Source organism: Stegostoma tigrinum, unplaced genomic scaffold, assembly GCF_030684315.1.
Source record: "Stegostoma tigrinum isolate sSteTig4 unplaced genomic scaffold, sSteTig4.hap1 scaffold_112, whole genome shotgun sequence".
NCBI classification, from domain to species: domain Eukaryota; kingdom Metazoa; phylum Chordata; class Chondrichthyes; order Orectolobiformes; family Stegostomatidae; genus Stegostoma; species Stegostoma tigrinum.
The window spans coordinates 60671-84889 of NW_026728063.1; the positions used below are offsets into that span (position 1 = coordinate 60671).

Sequence of the window (24219 nt, forward strand, 5' to 3'; positions counted from 1 at the left end):
TCTGTGCCAGAGACCTGCACCCTACTGCATGCCCCCGGTAAGTCGTCCCACGGAACAGTATCCAAAATGGTAGAGTTGTTTTTCAGGGGAGCGACCGCAGGGGATTTCAGGCAAACGACCACAGCGGAAGGTTCGTCAAGCTACACTGGGTACATTTTTGGCTGAAGAAACATGTGTTTCAATGTGATCTAATGGAAGAAGCCATGGAGTCAAAGCTAAACATTTCGACAATAAGACAACCATTCTTAAAAGCAGCAGACAGCATGAAAAAGAAATGAGCTGCTTCAATATCCGGTTCAAATTTATGTGGAATATCAGATGGAATTTTCTTATTGACTCCATTCTGCAATCATGTCGAGCCAAAAATGTTACCTGCATTAAATCATACTAACCAGAAACGGACTTTGCAGTGAATGGTTTGATGATTTTCTGTATCTGGAACATCCCTTTTCCTTCTTGAACTAAGATCATACCAACCTGTGGTACCAAACTGTGAGTCAAACGGATGGGACTCGTAATCTTTAAATTCCTCATCAAACCAGTCTAATCGTATGAGTGACAATGGGAACTGCAGATGCTGGAGAATCCAAGATAATAAAATGTGGGGCTGGATGAAGACAGCAGGCCCAGCAGCATCTCAGGAGCACAAAAGCTGACGTTTCGGGCCTAGACCCTTCATCAGAGAGGGGGATTGGGTGAGGGTTCTGGAATAAATAGGGAGAGAGGGGGATGCGGACCGAAGATGGAGAGAAAAGAAAATAGGTGGGGAGGAGAGTATAGGTGGGGAGCTAGGGAGGGGATAGGTCAGTCCAGGGAAGATGGACAGGTCAAGGGGGTGGGATGAGGTTAGTAGGTAGGAGATGGAGGTGCGGCTTGGGGTGGGAGGAAGGGATGGGTGAGAGGAAGAACAGGTTAGGGAGGCAGAGACAGGTTGGACTGGTTTTGGGATGCAGTGGGTGGAGGGGAAGAGCTGGGCTGTTTTTGGGATGCAGTGGGGGAAGGGGAGATTTTGAAGCTGGTGAAGTCCACATCGATACCATTTGGCTGCAGGGTTGCCAAGCGGAATATGAGTTGCTGTTCCTGCAACCTTCAGGTGGCATCATTGTGGCACTGCAGGAGGCCCATGATGGACATGTCATCTAAAGAATGGGAGGAAGAGTGGAAATGGTTCGCGACTGGGAGGTGCAGTTGTTTATTCTGAACCGAGCGGAGGTGTTCTGCAAAGCGGTCCCCAAGCCTCCGCTTGGTTTCCCCAATGTAGAGGAAGCCACACCGGGCGCAGGGGATGCAGTATACCGCATTGGCAGATGTGCAGGTGAGCCTCTGCTTAACGTGGGAAGTCATCTTGGGGCCTGGGGTAGGGGTGAGGGAGGAGGTGTGGGGCCAAGTGTAGCATTTCCTGCGGTTGCAGGGGAAGGTGCCGGGTGTGGTGGGGATGGAGGGCAGTGTGGAGCGAACAAGGAGGTCACGGAGAGAGTGGTCTCTCCGGAAAGCAGACAGGGGTGGGGATGGAAAAATGTCTTGGGTGGTGGGGTCGGATTGTAGATGGCGGAAGTGTCGGAGGATGATGCGTTGTATCCGGAGGTTGGTGGGGTGGTGTGTGAGAATGAGGGGGATCCTCTTTGGGCGGTTGTGGCGGGGGTGGGGTGTGAGGAATGTGTTGCGGGAAATACGGGAGACGCGGTCAAGGGCGTTCTCAATCACTGTTGGGGGAAAGTTGCGGTCCTTGAAGAACTTGGACATCTGGGATGTGCAGGAGTGGAATCCCTCATCGTGGGAGCAGATGCAGTGGAGGCGGAGGAATTGGGAATAGGGGATGGAATTTTTGCAGGAGGGTGGGTGGGAGGAGGTGTGTTATAGGTAGCTGTGGGAGTCGGTGGGCTTGAAATGGACATCAGTTACAAGCTGGTTGCCTGAGATGGAGACTGAGAGATCCAGGAAGGTGAGGGATGTGCTGGAGATGGCCCAGGTGAACTGAAGGTTGGGGTGGAAGGTGTTGGTGAAGTGGATGAACTGTTCGAGCTCCTCTGGGGAGCAAGAGGCGGCGCCGATACAATCATCAATGTAATGGAGGAAGAGGTGGGGTTTGGGGCCTGTGTAGGTGCGGAAGAGGGACTCTTCCACGTAACCTCCAAAGAGGCAGGCATAGCTGGGGCCCATGGCCACCCCCTTTGTCTGTAGGAAGTGGGAGGAATCGAAAGAGAAGTTGTTGAGGGTGAGGACGAGTTCGGCTAGGCGGATGAGGGTGTCGGTGGAGGGGCCTGGTCGGGCCTGCGGGACAGGAAGAAGCGGAGGGCCTGGAGGCCATCTGCATGCGGAATGCAGGTGTATAGGGACTGGACATCCATGGTGAAGATGAGGTGTTGGGGGCCAGGGAATTGGAAGTTCTGGAGGAGGTGGAGGGCATGGGTGGTGTCACGGACGTAGGTGGGGAGTTCCTGGACCAAAGGGGAGAAAATGGAGTCCAGATAGGTGGAGATGAGTTCGGTGGGACAGGAGCAGGCTGAGACGATGGGTCGACCAGGGCAGGCAGGTTTGTGGATTTTGGGAAGGAGATAGAAACGGGCCGTGTGGGGTTGGGGAACAATGAGGTTGGAGGCGGTGGGTGGGAGGTCCCCTGAGGTGATGAGGTCATGAATGGTGTTGGAGATGATGGTTTGGTGCTCGGGTGTGGGGTCATGATCGAGGGGGCGGTAGGAGGTGGTGTTGGAGAGTTGGCGTCTGGCCTCGGCGATGGAGAGGTCAGTGCGCCATACTACCACTGCGCCACCCTTGTCTGCGGGTTTGATGGTGAGGTTGAGGTGGAAGCGGAGGGCTGCCCGTTCTGCGGGGGAGAGGTTGGAGTGGGTGAGAGGGGTGGAGAGGTTGAGGCGGTTAATGTCTCGACGGCAATTGGAGATGAAGAGGTCGAGGGAGGGTAGGAGGCCTGGGGGTGGTGTCCAGGAGGAGGACTTGTGTTGGAAGCGGGTGAAGGGGTCAGTGGAGGGAGGGTCGGGCTCCCGGTTGAAGAAGTAGGCATGGAGGCGAAGACGGCAGAAAAACTGCTCTATGTCCAATCGTGAGTGGTGTTGGTTGATGTGTGGTTGTAGGGGGACAAAGGTGAGCCCCTGACTGAGGACTGACCGTTCGTCCTCAGGCAGTGGGAGGTCTGGGGGGAAGGTGAACATGCGGCAGGGCTCAGTGTGGCTGTCGCCGCTGGGGTTGCTGGCTGTGGAGGGTGTGGGCGGAGCGATGAGGTCGTCGGCCGTGGGCAGGGTTCCGTCGGCGTCGGCCGTGGGCGGGGTTCCGTCGGCGGTTGGAGTGTCTGGGAGGGCGGCAGCAGCTGCGGTGAGGGTGCTGTTTGAGGTGTTGTACCTGGAAGTGGAGGTGGTGGCTGCAGCAGCGGTCCCGGAAGTGGTGTGGCCGGCGGAGGCGGATGTGACGTCATCGGTGGGGTCTTCGGCCGTGTCCTCATGGTCAATGGCGGCGGGTGCATGGTGGGGGAGGGGCAGGAACAGACTCGGGATTTGGGAGGTGCAGGAATCCTCTTGTGGGAGGCAGGGGCCCGTGAGTTGGTTGTACTTACAATTTTTGGTGTCCAGTAAAGCTGAGTGGAACTGGGTGTTCAGTCTGTGGATCCTGCGGAGGATAAAAAACAGCAGAGGTCCTTTGCAGGTCTGCGAGAGGGAGGCTCTGAGCTGGGGCAGGCTGGATTGCATTGTGTGGAGGTGCCGGCGCATGGCTGCGAGTGTCTGTTTCAGGAGTCGCAGGGAGAAACGCTTCTGAAGGGTCTGAATATTCTGGGTGTAGAGGTGGTCACGGTTGGGGCAAAATTGGGAAGGGTGAAATGTAGACTGTAGTCCATTGGGGATGATCCGGTTCCGTAGGCTGGTGCTGAGGAAGGTGATGTGGCTGTGGTACCTGGTTTGCTTCATGACATGGTGGAGCACTTTCAAGGCCGAAGAGATTACAAGAGAGTTGGAATGGGAGAGAGATTCCCTGAGGTTGGTCCGGAGGGAGGAGGGTAACTTCTTCAGGTTAGGCATCCCTGGAAGAGGCTTCGCAGTGAGGTTAAAATTGTATCAGCGAGAATGGGAACTGCAGATGCTGGAGAATCCAAGATAATAAAATGTGAGGCTGGATGAACACAGGAACTCAGGAGCACAAAAGCTGACGTTTCGGGCCTAGACCCTTCATCAGAGAGGGGGATGGGGTGAGGGTTCTGGAATGAATAGGGAGAGATGGGGAGGCGGACCGAAGATGGAGAGAAAAGAAGATAGGTGGGGAGGAGCGTATAGGTGGGGAGGTAGGGAGGGGATAGGTCAGTCCAGGAAAGACGGACAGGTCAAGGAGGTGGGATGAGGTTAGTAGGTAGGAGATGGAGGTGCGGCTTGGGGTGGGAGGAAGGGATGGGTGAGAGGAAGAACAGGTTAGGGAGGCAGAGACAGGTTGGACTGGTTTTGGGATGCAGTGGGTGGAGGGGAAGATCGTATGGTTCTGTGCAATAAAAGAGAAAGAATAAACATGTTTCCCACAATTTTGCTGATGTTTACGAACAGAATGCTCAAATTCTAAAAGTTTGAGCTGGCATGTCTGCTTCCTCCAGCCTGTTTGAACTGTTCCATTCAATGTGAAATTTGTGATAGGTTTTAGCACACAGGTCTATTTGATCTGTGCCACCACCTTCTATTAGTCATACATGCTTTTCCCCTCTTCCTGTAATACATTGTTTGAAGCGTTCAATGAGATTTTGATTTTAAATCTTATCGTCATGTTCTTTTGATTCTCAATCATCAATGAATCTGATGTCGCCGCCATTCCATGCAGTGCACAGCACGTCAAACAGGAGTCTTACTCTTGCCATGAGCACTGAGGTAGTATGGGGTCACAACTGTCTCATAGTTCGGAATGAAATTCTATATACAGGGTTATGTAGAGTCATGCAGTTAATTTTATTTGACATGCTATTTCTTTTCTTCACAAATATGCTGGATTTAAAGTGATCTTCACCCTCATTTAAAATGAATCCAATATCCAACCATCTGTAAAACTGGCATATCCAAAATGTAATTGGAGTTTAGTGTTTCACAAATATATTACTTTTATAAAAATTATATTCGAGTCAACATTAACATTTCATTCCCTGACACCGGGTGTACTTACTTTCAAACTCCAATTTTCCCTCGGTATCAACGGAGAGGTGAGCCTTTTTGCAAGCACCGAAAGTCTCCACCAGTTTATGGTAAAACTTGCGGAACTGTAAGTTTCACAAATATGTTCCTATTAAACACTAATTCCTATTGAAGCAGTATGAAGCTAAATTCATTCAACTGGACAGTAAAAATGGTCAAGATTTTTAAAGCAAGCAACTATTTTGTAGTCACTCTTTGAACGAAATTCCATCTTGGTGTGTGAGAGTCCATAGGTTCCTCACTCTCAACGAACCATTCAAACTGTCATGCAATTACTGAAACACACAGACAAAAAACATGAATGTTAACAGTCACTAAGATTTTGAGAGTGATTTGGAATTCATATTCAATACCCGCTGGGGGAAATCTGTTCCAATCTGGATAGTACTCACTTATCACCATCCCACCTACCTTCCCCAGCACCTCCTCCCCCTCCACAATGTTTGTTTCTGAGCTTCCTTCCACCCTCCATTTCTCAGGAAGGGTCCTGACCCAAAACCTCACTTTTCTTGAGCCTCTGATGCTGCCTGCCCTGCTGTGTTCCTCCAGCTCCACAATGTGTTATCTCAGACACCAACATTGGCAGTTCTTACTAGCTGGATAACTCATTCTCACCTTGCAACAAGTGATTCTTCGTCATTTTCTTTTCAGATTACGCATGTACATGTATATACATAAATATACATACAACACTTTTATGCCTGAACCACTAACCTAGAGGAAAGTTGAAAAGAGTCTCTTCATATCTGCATGAAAGAGAAATCATCAGGGTCATAACTTTCATTTTAGGAATAACTCGAACATTCAAAGTACTCACAGTCAGTGTCCCATTTCCTTGACCAGTCAATTTGATGTGAATCTTTCTTCCAAGTGGAAACTATAACAACAATTATATTTGAGAATCAAACTCTTCATTGCATCACCAATATTTCCTTGTCTGTTTGAAACATAAGATCACGAAATAATCATGGACAGATTGGCCAACAGTGTAATTTAATGTGTGTTATGGCAACTCAAAATCACAACCATTGAAGTGATCTTTAAAAAGCTGCTGTCATACAACAGAGCACTTTTTGAGATGCAGTGATGAACATACTTCCTGAGATGCAAATAATATATGCCGAATTAATTCCAAAGAATAACTTTACAATTAAAAAGAAGCTAAAAATCTCTTTACATTGTGATGCTTGTCAGATTGCTATTAGTCAATGGAAATCGTTCAGAACAATTATTTATTCCCAGATGAAAAGGAAGTGTATACATTTCATTTTCACATTTCATCCAAGAGAGAAAAAAAACACCCTGATGAATGCATTGTCAAACCAGAAGACTCACTAAAAAAGTCATTTGCACCATTGATTTTCCTACATCATTCGGTGAGGTCATGGTTGATCTCATTACATTTATCATGATACAACATTTACACCAAACCCTCCGTATAGCTAATACATTGCAATCCAAGTAACATCCTGGTAAATCTCTGTTTCTCTGTCATGCCTTGTCTTTCTAAATAATTTGGAGTCATCTACAAATTTAGCCACAGCACATGCACCTCTTTCCTCCAAGTCATTAATAAACAAGCACAAGAGCTGTGGTTCCTTCAGCGCTACCTCATTTCTTACTGACAAGCCAACCCTGGCATCTCTGTCCATTTGTATCAGAGATAATGGGAACTGAAGATGCTTCAGAATCCAAGATAACAAAGTGTGGATCTGGATGAACACAGCAGGATGAACACACAGAAGTAGAAGGGTCTCGGCACAAAACGTCAGCTTTTACGCTCCTGAGATGCTGCTTGGCCTGCTCTGCTCATCCAGCTCCACACTTTGTTGTCTCTGTCCATTTGCCTGTTCTTTCGATCGGACATGAATCATTGGATATTTCATTCCCAACACTTATCCCCTAACAACCTTGTCTCTGTGATACCCAGAGTGATGCATCTGTCAATTTCAATCTGCTCCACAAACTCATTCACTTTGTTTCATACACTCCCTGCAATTCAATACAAGATCCTCAGTCTGGCATTTACAGCCACCCTTCTTATCTGCTGCACCTGAAGTGAGACTCCTGACCATTTCCATACTTTTTGTCCTATTACTTGCTCTGGAAACTTTGCTGAGCGCTGACCAGCTTCTAACTTTTTCCGTAATTTTCCATGCAACTGCGCTCACCCACTCCACACTTGTTATTTTAACGACCTACCCCCAGACCGAGCTCTGTATTTTGCCAGGAGACTTGTCCCAATATGATTCTCGTCGAGCCTATAACACCAGAACGACTCCCTCCTTCCCCATACCGATGCCAATGTCCCATGAATTCAAACACATTTCTGCCATGCCACCATTTGAACAATGCATTTACATCTTTAATGTTGTTCACACCGTGCCAAATTGCTCAGATAGTAATCCAGAGATTATTACCTTTCTGGTTCTGCTGTCTCACCTCAGCGCTCATAATCCCTCAGCAGAACCTCTTTCCTCTTTCTTCCATATCAATGGTACCTGTGTGGACCACAATAGCTGGATTTCTACTCCTCCCACTTCAAGTTCCTTTGTAGCCGAGATGGAATTTCCTGAATCTGGGCACCAGGCAGGCAACACTACTTTTGAGACTCTCGATCCTAGTCACAACGAACAGTGTTCATTCCCCAAACTATACTACCTCTGATTATAACTACATTTCACTTTTTATCCCCTCTTGAATGTCCCCCTGTACCACAGTGCTACAGTCAGCTTACTCATCTTCCCTATACCCTGCACTCTCATCCACACACGAAGAAAGAATTTCAAAGCTGTTAGATAAGATCAAAGGCCAAGGTTCCTTCTGCACTACATCCTGGATCCTTCCACCTGCCCTGTTCTTTGTCACAGTCTCACGTCCCTGGCCACTGACCGAGTTTCAGCGAGTTAATCTAAGGTGTGTGACTGCCTCCTGAAACACAGCATTCCCACCTAACTCTCCCCCGCATGATGTGTTGATAGGTCAAAACTGAGATTCCAGTTCATCAACCCCGAGCTGGAGTATGGGGTCTGACCACTCCCCGGTCATGTAGATACAAATCATCATCTGGCCCGGCATCTCCATTTCAATTACCTAGATCTTAATTTGATTTAAAAACATTCTGGTCTTTTAGTTTATAGCCTGTAAATATTTCTCTGATTTACTTTCAATCTGAAAGCTACCGATAATAGATTCTTAAACCAGTAGCTATCACCAACCAGTGAACCTGGTTCACCCTCTGGGTCCCTGATTCTGGCTTCAATTTACCCTGTCTCAAAAAAAATGCTTACGAACTACGAGGCAAATAAGTAAGCAAATGGCACCTCTTACACTCTGCACTGACTTACCGCATTGCCACCAAGTTCCCCAAAATATATCAGAGATAATGGGAACTGCAGATGCTGGAGATTCCAAGATAATAAAATGTGAGGCTGGATGAACACAGCAGGCCAAGCATCCCTCCCCCCATCCCCCTCTCTGATGAAGGGTCTAGGCCCGAAACGTCAGCTTTTGTGCTCCTGAGATGCTGCTTGGCCTGCTATGTTCATCCAGCCTCACATTTTATTATCCCCAAAATATATATTCACTTGGTGCATTTCACTCGAGATGCGATCTCTCCTTCCAGAACATGCAAAGCACACTGATCCAAAGCAATACACTACCTTCAAAACCTCAGCTCTCAGCTTATTACTTTTGAGTACATTCTCAAATGCTTTCTCCAAGTCCAAACACAACACATTTACTGGTTTTCCTCTATTCATTCTCCTTCCAAAACTTCCTCCAAAAACCCATCAAATTAGCCAGACATAATTTCTCTTTCAGCAGGCTGTGGTGATTCTGTTTGATTAGATTCTGATTTTCCAAATGTCCTGCTACTATTTTCTTCACAGTTGATCACCACATATTTCCAACAATAGATGTTAGGCTGGTTCGGTTGTCGTTATCTTCTTTTTGCCCCTCTCCTTTTTAAATAGGTATGTCACATCGGCATTTTTCCAGCCCTCAGATGCTTCTCTCGAATCTAAACCTTTTTGGGAAATTACAATCAATGCATACACCGACTCTGAAGCTCATTGTTCAGAATCTTAGAAAGTAAACCATCACGGCAAAGAGTCTAATCTGCTTTTACTCCATCAGATTGTCTACTACAACTTCTCTCATGGTAGTGATGGTGTGGTAGTGATGTGTTTAATTCCTCCCTGTATTCTCTAGTAATAAGGGGATCCTTGAAGTATCTTCCACTGTAAAGGCGAGACTTTTCTCATTATCATTGTTTCTTGATTACAAAATTAACCTGGCCATCTCAGCCGAGCATATAATTAATGGCATTACCTCTAAAACCTTCTCTGCTAAAGTGTTCAATAAATTGCTACAACCTCAAAGAAGTAATTCTTCCCCTAAATTAATAGGCAACCAATTTGAAAATGTGGCCTCTGGTCGTAAAATCTTTCACAGATGAGAGTAACCTCTACGGATATACGGTATCAAGCCTCTTAAGAATCTGAAATGTTGAAAAAATAAGTTTTTTTTCAATCTTATAAACTCCAATGAACGTAGTCCCAGCCCGCCCAACAGTCCTAAGCATGGCGATTCCCTCCGCCATTTCCAAAATCAACCCAGTCAACATTAGGTGTACGGCCTCCGCAGCATTCACTCTGTGGCCGTACACGACTTATAAGTTACCATCCTGCTGCTACGACTCTACTTCTATTTGTGATGCAGTCCTCTGTCCATCCTGACATACTACCTTGAACACATGGGCTCTTTTCTTTTGAGACACCTTACGAGCTGTACCTATTCAAATGCTTTGTTGAAATCTCAATGTACGACATCAACTGGTGGTCCTTCATCAGTAATGTTTGTTTCCTTCTCAAAGCACTGTAGCAAGTTTGTCAAGTATTATTTCCCCTTTATAAAAGGATGCTACTCTGTAGGATGTTATAGCACACTCAGTACCCTGTTATTTCATCTTTCATTGCCGGCACGAACATCTACCCAGGTTGACCTAAATTGGCAATACTGGCTTGCTATTTTATCAAAGTATTTTTCTAATAATGGTGTTCTGTTCACAATCTTTTAATCCTCTGAGAATTTTCCACAATCTAAGGATTTTTGCAACATTATCATCAGTGCCTCCACTGTATCTGAAGCTGCATTGTTCAACATGAGAGGATACAACTCATCATACCCCTTGGATATTTTCTCTTCTGATTGGAGTCATGTTTGGAATTCTGTGCAGTGACATTCACTTTTAACAGTTTGCTAAATACTACCAGGAACAGAAATTGTGATCCAGCTGCAACTAAACTAAAGCTTTCAGCACAGAAGAAAATCTTTCAATTCATTATGAATCTAATAACTCCTGAAAAGGGCAATACAATTTGCCTCAGTCCATAATGTTCTTTCTCCAACATGCTGTGATGCACTATCTGTATTTCTTCAAATTTACCACAGAATCTGTTTCAATCACCCTTTCAGCAACACGCATGACAACAATTCGGCATTTTTAGTCCCCCTGTAGCCTCCGTTGCACATGTGCATTCTTGGATGATTATTTATTTGTGTGCCTGCTTTATTGCTCAAATGGATAAAGGTAAATTGGTGTTCTTTGGTCATCAGAACTATTGCCTCCTCACTCTCATCTTCCTTGTTTTATCCCTCTGCTGGAATATTTAATTTGTCGACATATCTGAAATATGTTGTTGTATGGATTGGGTTTTGTGCCATTTCATTCCCCAAAGACCATCTACCGATGCTGTTGCTTGTTCTCACAGATATTATCTTGCAGAGTGGAAAATGCAGTTTGAAAGCAATGGAACATTATTGATGAAGAAGTTGATGCATAAATTGCTGTGATCTTCTAAACTACAAACTACAAACATTCTCCCTGCATGCTGACCCAAGTCTGCAAGACTAGGTCATGATCCAGTCTCCTTTTATCGTATCTTTCTCATTTTACATGCCATGGGATCATCATTGCAGTGTAACAGAAATGTTGATCATGGAAATTTATCATTATTTTAATAAATAATGGCAAATTTTCAACATCTTGCAAGTGTATGAAGGCTCAATCTCGTGACACCTTGCCTGCTGCACAAAAACATTCTTACACTGCTTTCAATGTTAGGGCTCAAACAAAACACAATCATTACACAAATGCATCAACACACTACTTTCAATAGGATCTGGCGCAGGCTTGGAGGGCCCAAGGGCCTGCTCCTGTGCTGTAATTTTCTTTGTTCTTTGACCAGATAAAAAGGAAAACAGAGGTGTATAACAGTCATCAAGGGAACAAGAGTCCCTGTAGATGCACTAACGTCAACCAGGCCAACATCCCCAGCACTGAGGCACTGACCATCCTCGATCAGCTACAATGGGCTGAACACTTCATCTGTATGACTGACACGAGACTCTCCGCATGTTCTCATCCCAGCTTCAAAAGAGCAGGCGAGACCCAGATGTGCAGAGGAAGCACTCGGTGATAAACTCAAGGCCTCAATGGTGAAGTGCAGCATTCCTGCAGACACCTGGGAATCGCCGGCCTAAGACGGTCCAAAGCCTGAAGAGCACCTGGGAAGGCATCAAACACTTCGAGGCTTGCCTTTGGAAGCAGCGGAAGCCATGCAGCCACACCAACACCTCCCTCACCCCTTCCCACGACTGCCTTCTGCCCCGAGTGCAACAGAGCCGACGGTAGCTGCATCGGTCTGTACAGCCGGCGATCAATTCAGCCTGAGAGTGGGAGAGTGTCATCCATATCTGTGAGAAACCACCATGATGATGATGTATAGTGTGCAGGGGCATCTCGTCACAGCAATTCAGAGAACAAATACAGGGCAACAGAACACCGGTGACCAAGATTAGGATTAGGGAGAATCTCAAAATCTTCTACAAGTGTCTCAGAGGGAAAGAGAAAACCCAGGGAAAACCAGGTCTCATTAGGGATGAAGAGGCAAATGAATGGTTTGAACTGGAGAGCAATTGTCAGGTGTTAAATGAGAACTTCACATCAGCTTTTACATGTGAGAAGGAGCACACAATTCCCGAGCAGAATTAACAGAGACTGGGGAGACGTTAGGTGTTTTGGTGAATTTAAAATTGGACAAATCCCAGGTTTGGATGAGGTGTATGCCAAGATGCCCAGGGAGATGAGAAAAAAAATTCCACTCGCCCTCATACAGAGCTTTCAAAAGTACCAAAGGACTGGAGAACAGGTAACATAGTTCCATTTATCAAAATGCGTGACAAACATAAAGCAGAGTATTACAGACCGGTGAGTATCACATCAGCAGGTAGGAAAATATTGGAGAAAATTCTGAACGGCAGACGTAATTTCCATTTCAAGAAGTGGGGTCTGATCAGTGACCGCCAGCATAGCTTTGTCAGAGGGAGGTCACGCCTCACAAACTTAGATGATTCTTTCAAAGAGGTGACAGAGTGTGCAGATGGGAGTTGATGTAGTGAAAATAGATTTCAGCAAAGACTTGGACAGGGTCCCAAATGGGAGCGTGGCAAAGAAGGTAAAGCTCGGGGGGTCCAGGAAAATACAGCAAGTTGAATCCAAAGTCACAGATTGGTCAAATGGGCAGGTCAGTGGTAGATGGGATGTTAACCCTGATCAGTCGGGTAATGCAATTTGGACAAACTAACAAGGCAATGAATCATTCAAAGAAATGCCAGGACACTAGGAAGGTCAGAGGAATGGTGTGACGTTGGGGTGCTTGTCCACAGATTCCTGAACATGGAATGGCAGCTTAAAAGGACAGTTCAGAAAGCATATGGCTCAAGAGCTGTACAGGAATTTGGTTAGGCCCCAGCTGAAGTGCTCAGTGCAGTTCTGGTCTCTCCATGAGAGAAAGGAGGTGTTTGCATTTGAGCATGTGTGGAGGACATTCATCAGGATGTTCTGAGGGGGTGAAGCATTTTAACTCGATGGAGAGTCTGGATAAGTTTGCGTTAGCAATAACTGCCAATGCTGGAGTCTGAGATCACACAGTGTGGAGCTGGAGGAACACTGCAGGCCAGGCAGCATCACTGTTGCTGATCTCTGATTAAGGGTCTAGGCCTGAAACATCAGCTTTTGTGCTCCCGAGATGCTGCTTGGCCTGCTGTGTCCAGCCAGCTCCACACTTTGTTCTCTTGGATTCTCCAGCATCTGCAGTTTCCATTGTATCTAGCATCACTGTTTTATCTGGATAAGGTTGGATTGTTTTCTTTCGAGTAGAGAAGGTTGAAGGAGGTCCTGAAAATAATTGTTTAGATTAATATGGGTATAGGCGAGGTAAAAAGAAGGTCCATAATGGGGTCGGTCGGGGGGCGGTGGTGGTAGAGGAAGAGATACGTACATTGAAGCTAAAAGCTCAGAAGGAATTTCAGGAAAGAAAAGACACCCAGAAGGTGCTGGGGGTTGGAATTCATTGCCTGGGACTTCAGTTGAGGTAGGTAATCTTTTCACATTAAAGAAAAAGGGTTGGTACAGCACATAAAATGAAATAACATTCAAGGCAATTGGCCTATTGCTAGAACATGAGCCGAATGTCAACTTAGTGTGGCTTCAGTGGTTACAGACACAATGGAATGAAGTGCCTGTTCAATTCTGTAGAATTCTCTGATTCTATGATTCTGGAGCAGGCGACAATGAGTGGACAGCACGGGACAGTTCACTGATCTTCTCCTTTATCCATCTTCTATCTGCGTCCCAACTTCTCCCTATTTTTTACAGAATCCCCTTCTCCTCCCCCATTTTTGAAGAAGGGTCTCGACCCGAAACGTCAGCTTTCTTGCTTCTCTGATGCTGCTCGGCCCGCTGTGATCATCAGTTCTGCACCTTGTTCTCTCAGATTCTCCAGCATTGGCAAGTTCCTACTATCTCTTGAGGAAACTTATTTGTTTTTGCACCCAAACTGTGGTGAGAATGTGGAACGCACCGACTGTGTGGGTGGTAGAGTCAGAAACCATGATAACATTTAACAAGTCTTTGATTGGGCATTTGCGATGCCAAGGCATACAAGGCTCTGGGTCGAGTGCTGGGAAATGTGATGAGAATAGTTCGGGACTTGCATCTTGTGAGGGCACATACAATTTGCTGAAGGGTCTGTTCCATTGCCATAGCACTCTATTATGCTGTCCCTCAATGATCCTACGACAAGTAAGTGAAGGTTTCCAGAAACAGATAGTTTTCAAGGACAATGCCAAGAGGAAAAGTGATGCACAGGCAAAGTGCATGTAAGAATTTAACCAAGGATTAACACCATTGAAGAACTGGAATTTGTGCCAATGCACCAAACCTGCAGATGAAAATGCAGTGTCCAGTTTGATTGCAAACTGCAACAACCACCAGTTAGTAACATGATCAATGGAAATATCTGAATGCCTGTTGTTGTGATCTCAAGCATTTACCTGCGTCGAGTGAAATCCACCACCATAGTTCTGTTGCATCGTTAGCCACCTCGCAATCGGTGTTGCATAGTCAATATCATTCCTTGACAACGCTTGAAGCAAGGCATAAGCAGTGGTTTCCACAGTCATCGCAGAAGCCCGTGCTGCTTCAATTGGATACGGCTTCTCGTCCTCCAACAATGGAGGCTTTCCAGGAACCAACATCAGAATCTGTCATTTGAGAAAGGGATTAGCTGAGAATAAAGTTTACATCATATAGATTTTTGTTTGCATTTCACCAACACAACAATGGTTTTGCTGGTCAAGATCCAGCATTATCTCACCACTGATGTCTATAACATTCTCCATACTTGCCGCTCAGTGATGGGTCCTTTTGTTTGGGAAAAATAGGCACCTTCAAATGCAAATGAATCAAGGTGAGCTTTAGTTTCTCATCAGGCTACGTGGCAGTTATTACAAGATGTTCTGAACAAAAGGTGAAGGAGCAGATGAAACCATTCACCAGTCTGGATGATCTTCTTGCCCTCATCCTGAGGAGGCATCACAGATCTTAACTTACACGCAATTCAAATTATTTCATGCAATGACAAGACTGAATGTTCCGGATACTGCAAATGCCATGGCACCTGGCAGCATCCCACAAACTGTACTGGAACAATGTGCCCCAAGGTCGCCACACCAACAGTAAATGTTTTCCAGTACATTTTTAAACACTTGCAACACTCACATTTCAGAGAAAGATGACCTATCACGCAATCGGCAGACAAATTGTGCTGACCAATTATGACCTCAATGTATTCTCAATCATCAGCAAAGTAATGCAACATCTGCATGACAGTGCTGTCAAACAGCTGCACACTAAGGTTCAGTTTACTTTTCGTCATGCCACACTTCTCGTAACCTCGTTCAGGATTTACCACAAATATGATCAGAGATCCTGAGCTTGAAAAGGAAGGAAAGTGCAATCTGTCATTTCCACCCTGGCAACTTCTGATTGAATGTGGTGTTCAGCAGAGGAATAGAAAATTGAGTCAGTGGCATTCACTGGATACCTGCACTGGTTGAAGTCATGTCTTCATTTGAACCAAAGTGGAGACATGAACGTTCATTGAATATTGTCCAGGTGTCCAGCAGAATTCATGACTTTTCCAACAGTGAAGTCAACGATGAGAAAATACAGTGAGACTTGGACAACGATCAGGCTTGGCCTGACAAAGGATAAGTAACATTTGCACCATACAAGTGCTAAGCAGCAATCAGCTCCAACAAGAGCGAATATGACCATATCACAAAATTCCATGTCCTTACCCTCACATCATCCTTACATTTTTTTAAATGTGCAAGTGTTATCCAAGCCATGCAGGGTAATGGACCAGGTGTTGGAAATGAGGTTAGAACAATTCAGTGCTTGTCTTTGACTCTCACAGAATCCATGAGCTTAAGAATTTAATTCTCCTGTACTGTCGCCCACTGAGGTGCTTGGCTATCCACTTAATCAAGGTTAACACTGATCTAAAACTAAACTGGAACGGTTATATAATCAGCAGCTGCCAGGTCCGTGGTACAAACCGCCCTGCTGTGGGACAGGGTCAGGCAAATCCAAGTGAGTGATCGTGGTTGGAGACTCATTCGTTGGGGGCATAGTTTCTGTAGCCACATTTGAGATACCAGGGCTGTGTGTTGCTTCCCTGGTACCAAGGTCAAGGACATCTCTGAGTGGTTGCAAGAAATTCTTAAGGGGGAGGGTGAGCAGCCAGAGGCCATTGTGCACATTGGTACCAATGACGTAGGTAGAAAGAGGGATGAGATCCTGTGGACTGTGTACAAGGAGTTAGCAAAGAGGCTGAAAGGCAGGACCTCGAGGGTAATAATTTATGGGTTGCCACGAGTGCCACATGTTAGTGAGTTAAGTCAGAGAAAGATAGGTGAGATGAATGCATTGGTTAAGGAGCTGGTACTGGGGGCAGGCTTTCAGGTTCATGGATAATTGCGACCGCTTCTTGGGCAAGGGGTGACCTGTGTAAGAGGGATGGGTTGCACCTAAACTGAACGGGAACAAATACCCTCACAGGGAGGTTTGCTAGTGCTACTTGGGAGGATTTAAAGACTGGCAGGCAGCTGGGAACCAGAGCAGCAGGTCAGCAAGTAGATGAATTGATGGCAGGTACATGCTAGGACCAATAAATCAGAAAAGAATGGCAGTCAGAGACAGGTACATGAACATGATGGCATGAACAAGCTGAAATATGTTTATTTCACTGCCAGGAGTATTACAGGTAAGGCAGATGAGCTTAGAGCCTGGATCAGTACACGGGACTCTGATGTTGAGGCCATTACAGAGGCTTGGTTGAGACAGAGACCGGACTGGGTGCTCAATGTTCCAGGGTTTCATTGCTTTAGACAAGATAGAGGGGAAGATAAAAGAAGGAGGTGCACTCCTAACCTGTGGGAAATGTTGCATCTGTACCTAGAAAGGACATTCTGGAGGGCTTGCCCACTGAGGCAACAGAGGTAGCGTTCAAAAATAAGATAGACACAATCACTCTGATCAGATTAAACTAATAGCCTGCTCCCCTTTTGCCACTGACACACTGAGGAACAAATATGGAGGCAGCTTTTGAAACAATGCAATAAGTCAGAGTTGTCACAGTCAGTGAATTCAACATCCCCGGTATTGACTGGGACTTCCCTTACAACAAGAGTTTAAATGAGGCTGAATTTGTTAAGTCTATCCAAGAGAGTTTCTTGACACAGTATGTGGATAGAAGATGGGCCATACTGGACTTTGTCCTGGTCAGGTAACTGGTGAGAAGGGTGGGAAAGCATGTTGGAAATAGTGATCACAACTCCTTAAATTTTAAGATTGCTATGAAGAAGTATAAGTCAGGGCCTTGGGGGAGAGTAAATTATATCAATTTTAGGTAGGAGCTGGGGAGTGTTAATTGGGAGGAGCTGTCACATTTGCCACATGGGAATTGTTTAAAGGCCTGCTTATGAGTTTAGGATCAGGAAGGAGGAAGGACAACGATGGCAAGGTAAAAGACCCTTGGATAATTGGGGAGGTTGTGAAGTTAGTCAAAAGGGAAAAACAAAAATATGTCAGGTTTACGAAGCTAAAATCGAACAGGGCTGACATAAAGAAAGCAGAAAAAGAAAGGCGATCAAATGACCTTGGCAAGGAGGGTTGAAGGAAATCCCAAGGCATTCTGTGCATACATCGAAAACAAGGGGATAAATAGCAAGAAGGTACGACCATTCAGGATAAAGGAGGGAACTTGTGTTTGGAAGCAGAGGATGTGGGCAAGATCCTAAATTAAGTCCGTGCATCACTATTCACTCAGGCGAAGGGTGTGGAGGATAGTGGGATTTGTGTGGAGCATGCTCATGTGATAACAGCATTTTGAAATCAAGAAAGAGCATTAAGGTGGATAAGTCCTCAGGACCCAATGGTATCTCCTCAAGGTTTTTGAGCGAGGTGAGAGAAGAGATTGTCGGGGCATTCAGCAATATCTTTGTATCCTTGGTAGCCACTGGAGGGGTACTGGAGGATTAGCAAGTTGCTAAATGTTCTTCTTCTGTTCAAGAAGGGAAATAGGGTCAATCCAGGAAACTCTCGACTAGCGAGTTTCTCATCGTTCATTGGAAGCTATTGGAGAGAATTCTTAGGGATTGTATTTATCTGTATTTGGAACAGCATGGCCTCATTCGGGACAGTCAGCATGGCTTTGTGCAGGGCAGGTCATGTCTTCCTAACTTGACTGAATTTTTTGAGGAGGTGACGAATGTGATCAATGAAGGTAGAGCAGTGGATATTGTTGACATGGATTTTAGCAATACTTTCAACAAGGTGCCTCATGATAGGATCATCCAGAAAATTAAGATGCACCGAGTCAATGGTGGCTTGGATGCTTGGATTCACAACTGGCTTGCCCAGAGAAGACAGAGGCAAGAGGTGGAATGGTGCTTTTCAGGCTGTAGATCCAGGACGATTGGTGTTCCGCAGGGATCTGTGCTGGGACCTCTGCTGTTTGTGGTCTATACAAAATGACTGAGGTGAAAATATAGATGTATGGGTTAGCAAGTTTGCAGATAATAGAATGATTGGGAGAATCAGGATGAGTGTAGACGTCATAAAAGGATACAGATCAGTTGCAGAAACGGCAAGTGGATTTTAATCCATTAAATGTGAGATGCTCCACTTTGGGAAATCAACTATTACAGAAAAATATACAGTTAATGGCACCCCTCAGTGCAGAATTGTTAAGGTGGGGATGCAGGTGCACTCAATCTGTTCATTGAGAACTGTCGACGTGCTATCACCTCAATTTCTCTGTTCCCTGCACCAAACCCAACCTACGTCCTGCCCAACTGACTGCCCTCCACGCACTCATATCTCACCCTGACTTTGTTATTAAGCCTGCCGATAAGGTGGTGCTGTTGTGGTCTGGTGAGCTGAAGTCTACCTTGCAGAGGCTGAGCGCCAGCTCTCAGATACCTCCTCCGACTTCTCCTGGACCATGACCGCACCGGGCCATTGTATCTACTACAGTAACTGATCTTGGTCTATCTGGTGATCTTCCCCCTCTGTTTCCAAGCTGAAAGGCCACAGCTCCCCACAGGTTGCTCCTACGTCCCCCTAAAAATCCACAAATGAGACTGTCCTGGCAGACCCATTGTTTCAGCCTGTTCCTGCCCCAAAGAACTCATCTCTTCCGACCTTGACTCAATCTTCTGTCCCCTGGTCCAAGCACTGCCCACGTACATCCAGAAATACTCTGACATTTTACGCAGTTTTAAAAACATCAGTTTGCCGGTTCCAGCTGCGTCCTCTTTACCATGAACGTGTAATTCCTTTACACATCCATTCCCCACCAGGAGGTTCTTAGGGCTGTCCCCTTCTTCTTGGAGCAAAGACCTGTACATGCCCCTCCCACCACCACCCTCCTCCACTTGGTCGACCTCATCCTCACCCTCAACAACTTGTTGTTTAACTCCTCTCATTTTCTTCGGGTAAGAGGAGCAGCTCCGGGCACCTGCGTGGGCCCGAGTTAAACCTGTCTCTTCACGGGGTACGTGGAACATTCCCACCCACAACACTTTCTCCGATACATCAATGATATCATCCGGCTGCTTCTCTCTCTTGTCTGAAATTGGAAAACTTCATCAACTTCGCCTCCAATTTCCGTCCTGCCCTCACTTTCACCTGCTCTACCTCTGACTCCACCCTTCCCTTCCTCAACATTTCTGCTTCCATTCCTGGGGGTAGGCTTCGCACTAATATCCATTACAAACTCTCTGACTCTCACAGCTACCTGGTCTATATATCCTCACACCCCACTTTCTGGAAAGACTCCAACCTCTTCTCTCACTTCCTCCATCTCCATCGAACATGTTCTCATGAGGCCAACATCAACAAGGGAGCCTCCAAAATGTCCATCTTCTTCCTCAACTGAGGATTCTCCGGCTCCGTGGTCGACAGGGCCCTCAACTGTGTCCAACCCAGCACTTTTGCCCTCACCTTTTCTCTTCCCTCCCAAGATAGCAATAAGGTTCCACTTGACCTTACCTATCAACCCACATACCCACATCCATACCAACCTCAGGCACCATTTCCACCACCACCAGCAGGATGCCGCCACCAGACACATATTCCCCTCCCCTCCCTTATCCGCCTTAACCGGATCACCAGGAGGAAATGCAAGCAGACACGGGGAGAACGTGCAAACTTCGCACAGACAATTGCCCGAGGCTGCAGTGCGAACCACTGAGCCACCGTGCTGCACAGAATCTTGGTGGTGTGGATGAGCAGAGAGATCTCGGTGTCCATGTGCGTAGATCCCTGAAAGTTGCCACGCAGATTGATAGGCTTGTTCAGAAGGCGTACGGCGTGTTAGGTTTTATTGGTACAGAGATTGAGTTTCGGAGCCATGAGGTCATGTTGCAGCTGTACAAAACACTGGTGCGGCCGCGCTTGGACTATTGCGTACAGTTCTGATCGCCACATTATCGGAAGGATTTGGAGGGGGTTTATTAGGATCTTGTCTGGTGTGGAAGGAAGGTCTTATGAGGAAAAGCTTCGGGACTTGAGGCTGTTTTTGTCAGAAGAAGGTGAAGAGGCAACTTAATAGAGACATACAAGATAATCAGAGGATTAGATAGGTGGACAGCGATAGTCTTTTTCCTCGATGGTGATGGTGAGCACGAGTGGAGATAGGTTTAAATTGAGGGGAGATAGATATGGGACACATGTCAGAGGGAGGTTCTTTATTCAGAGAGTAGTATGGGTACGGAATGCCCTGCCTGCAACAGGAGTAGATTGCCAAGTTTAAGGGCATTTAAATGAACATTGCTAAATATATGGATGGTAATGGAATAGTGTCGGTTAGATGGGCTTCAGGTTGGATTCACAGGTTGGCGCAACATCGAGGGCTGAAGGGCCTGTACTGCGCTGTAATGTTCTATGTTCTATGTCATAATACTTCAGTGAATTCTGGTTACCCTGCCGTAGGAAGAATGCTGTTCAACTATACAGAGTGCAAAAATAATTACAAAAGGTCATTGCCGGGACTGGAGGGTTTACGAGGAGTGGTGGATAGGCTCGGACTTTTTCCCTGGAGTATCGGAGACGAAGGGGTGACTTCCAGAGGTGTAAAAAATCATGATGGGCATTGATAAGGGGAATAACCAAGGTAGGGGAGTCCAAAGCTAGAAGGGAGTAGGTTCAAATGTGAAAGGGGAAAGATTTAAAAGTGACCCGACCGGCAACTTTTCCCACACAGAGGGTGGTGCGTGAATGCAATGAGCTGCCAACAGACGTGGTAGAGGCAGATAAAATTTCTGTATTTAAAAGACATTTGGACAGGTACACAATGAGGAAAGGTTTAGACGGATACCAAACGCAGGCAAATGGGACCGGTTAAGTTTGGGACACCTGATCAGTACAGATGATTAGGAGTGAGGGTCCTGATTCTGTGCTGTATGACTCTATGAATCTATGACTGAAGAGCTAACTAGGTGTGTGGATGAGGGCAATGCATTTGACACAGTCTACTTGGGCTTCAGCAGAGCTTTTGACAAGATTCCCCATTTGAAGACTGTTAGAACAGGAAACAGTCCATGGGATCCAAGGACACATGTGCACAGGAAATCATAACTCATATAATTTGAATGAGTTTTTTAAAGTAGTAATGAAGAGCATTGATTGAGGCAGAAACATGGACGTATATGGGTTTCAGTAAGGCGTTCAAGAAGGTTCCTCACAGTAGTCCAGTAGGGAAGTTAAATCACACGGAGCACAGGGAGAGCTAGCCATAGAAGAGAGAACATAGAACATTACAGCACAGTACAGGCCCTTCGGCCCTCGATCTTGTGCTGACCTGTCATGCCGATCTCAAGCCCATCTAACCTGCACTATTCCATGTACGTCCATATGCTTGTCCAATGACCACTTAAATGTACCTGAAGTTGGCGAATCTACGACCGTTGCAGGCAAAGCGTTCCATTCCCTTACTACTGTCTGAGTAAAGAAACTACCTCTGACATCTGTCCTGTATCTTTCACCCCTCAATTTAAAGCTCTGCCCCCTCGTGCTCACCATCACCATCCGAGGAAAAAGGCTCTCCCTAGCCACACTATCTCACCCTCTGATTATTTTATATGTTTCAATTAAGTCACCCCTCAACCTTCTTCTCTCTAATGAAGACAGCCTCAAGTCCCTCAGCCTTTCCTCGTAAGACCTTCCCTCCATACCAGGCAACATCCTAGTAAATCTCCTCTGCACCCTTTCCAAAGCTTCCACATCCTTCTTATAATGCGGTGACCAGAACTGTATACAATACTCCAATGCGGCCGCTTCAGAGTTTTGTACAGCTTCACCATAACCTCTTGGTTCCGGAACTCGATCCCTCTATTAATCAAAGCTAAAACACTGTATGCCTTTTGAACAGCCCTGTCAACCTGGGTGACAACTTTCAAGGATCTGTGTTCATGGACACCGAGATCTCTCCGCTCATCTATACTACTAAGAATCTTACCATTAGCCCTGTACTTTGCCTTCTGGTTACTCCTGCCGAAGTGCATCACCTCACGCTTGTCTGCATTAAACTCCATTTGCCACTTCTCAGCCCAGCTCTGCAGCTTATCTGTGTCTCTCTGCAACCAATCCTTTGTCACGATCCACAACTCCACCTATCTTAGTGTTGTCTGCAAATTTACTAACTCATCCTTCACTGCCCTCATCCAGGTCATTTATAAAAATGACAAACAGCAGTGGACCCAACACCGACACTTGCGGTACCACCAGAAACTGGTCTCCAGGATGAACGTTTCCCATCAACTACCACCCTCTGTCTTCTTTCAGCAGGCCAATTTCCGATCCAAACTGCTATATCTCCCACAATTCCATTCCTCTGCATTTTGTACAATAGTCTGTTCTGGGGAACCTTATCGAACGCCTTGCTGAAATCCATCTACACCACATCAACCGGTTTACTCTCATCTATCTGTTTGGTCACCTTCTCAAAGAACTCAATAAGGTTTGTGAGGCACGACCTACCCTTCACAAAACTGTGCTGACTATCCCTAATCAATTTATTCTTTTCTAGATGATTATAAATCCTGTCCCTTAGAACCTTTTCCAACACTTTACCAACAACTGATCTAAGTCTCACTGGCCGACAATTACCAGGGTTGTCTCTACTCCCCTTCTTGAACAGGAGAACCACAATTGCTATCCTCCAGTCATCTGGCACTATTCCTGTAGACAATGATGAGTTAAAGATCAATGCCAAAGGCTCGGCAATCTCCTCCCTGGATTCCCCGAGGATCCGAGGACAAATCCCATCCGGCCCAGGGGTCATAGCTGTCTTCACCCTCTGTAGGATTTCAAATACCTCTTCCTTGTGAACCTCAATCCCACCTAGTCCAGTTGCCTGTATCTCTGTATTCTCCTCGACAACATTGTGGTTTTCTAGAGTGAATACTGTTGAAAAATATTCATTTCACGCTTCCCCTATCTCATCTGACTCCACACACAACTTCCCACTACTATCCTTGATTGGGCCTAATCTTACTTTTCTCATTCTTTTATTTCTTAAATACCGATAGAAAACCTGACGGTTTACCCTGATCCTATCCGCCAACAACTTCTCAAATCTCCTCCTGGCTCTTCTGAGCTCTCTCTTTCGGTCTTTCCTGGCTACCTTGTAACCCTCAAGCACCCTGACTGAGCATTCACATCTGAGAGTAACAGAAGCCTTCTGCTTCCTCTTGACCAGAGATTCCGCTTCCTTCGTAAACCACGGCTCCCGCGCTCTGCAGCTTCCTCCCGGCCTGACAGGTACATACTTATCTAGGATACACAGGAACTTTTCCTTGAATAAGCTCTACATTTCTACTGTGCCCATCCCTTGCAGTTTCCTTCCCCATCCTATGCTCCCAAAATCTTGCCAAATCTCATCGGAATTGCCTTTCCCCCAGATAACTCTTGCCCAGTGGTGTACACCTCTACCTTTCCTTCACTAAAGTAAACATAACAGAATTGTGATCGCTGAGGTTGGCAGTTTATTATCTTAGAATTGTGATCGCTATCACCAAGGTGATCACCTACTTCCAAATCTAACACCTGGCCAGGCTCATGACCCAGTTCCAA

At 46.0% G+C, this 24219-nt stretch overlaps 1 protein-coding gene across 8 annotated transcripts in view; it reads right to left on the reverse strand.

Annotated features, from left to right (window-relative positions):
* LOC132207623 (complement C5-like) overlaps positions 1 to 24219 on the reverse strand; it is a 256535-nt gene that overhangs the window by 60402 nt on the left and 171914 nt on the right. Inside the window, exon 6 of one of the 8 annotated variants that reach the window (XR_009443643.1) lies at positions 18268 to 18618. The exons of the other annotated variants lie outside the window; for them this stretch is intronic. The gene's annotated coding sequence lies outside the window, so the exon portion shown is untranslated. Of the gene's footprint in view, positions 1 to 18267; positions 18619 to 24219 lie in introns of those variants that run through there. 8 annotated transcript variants of the gene reach the window in all.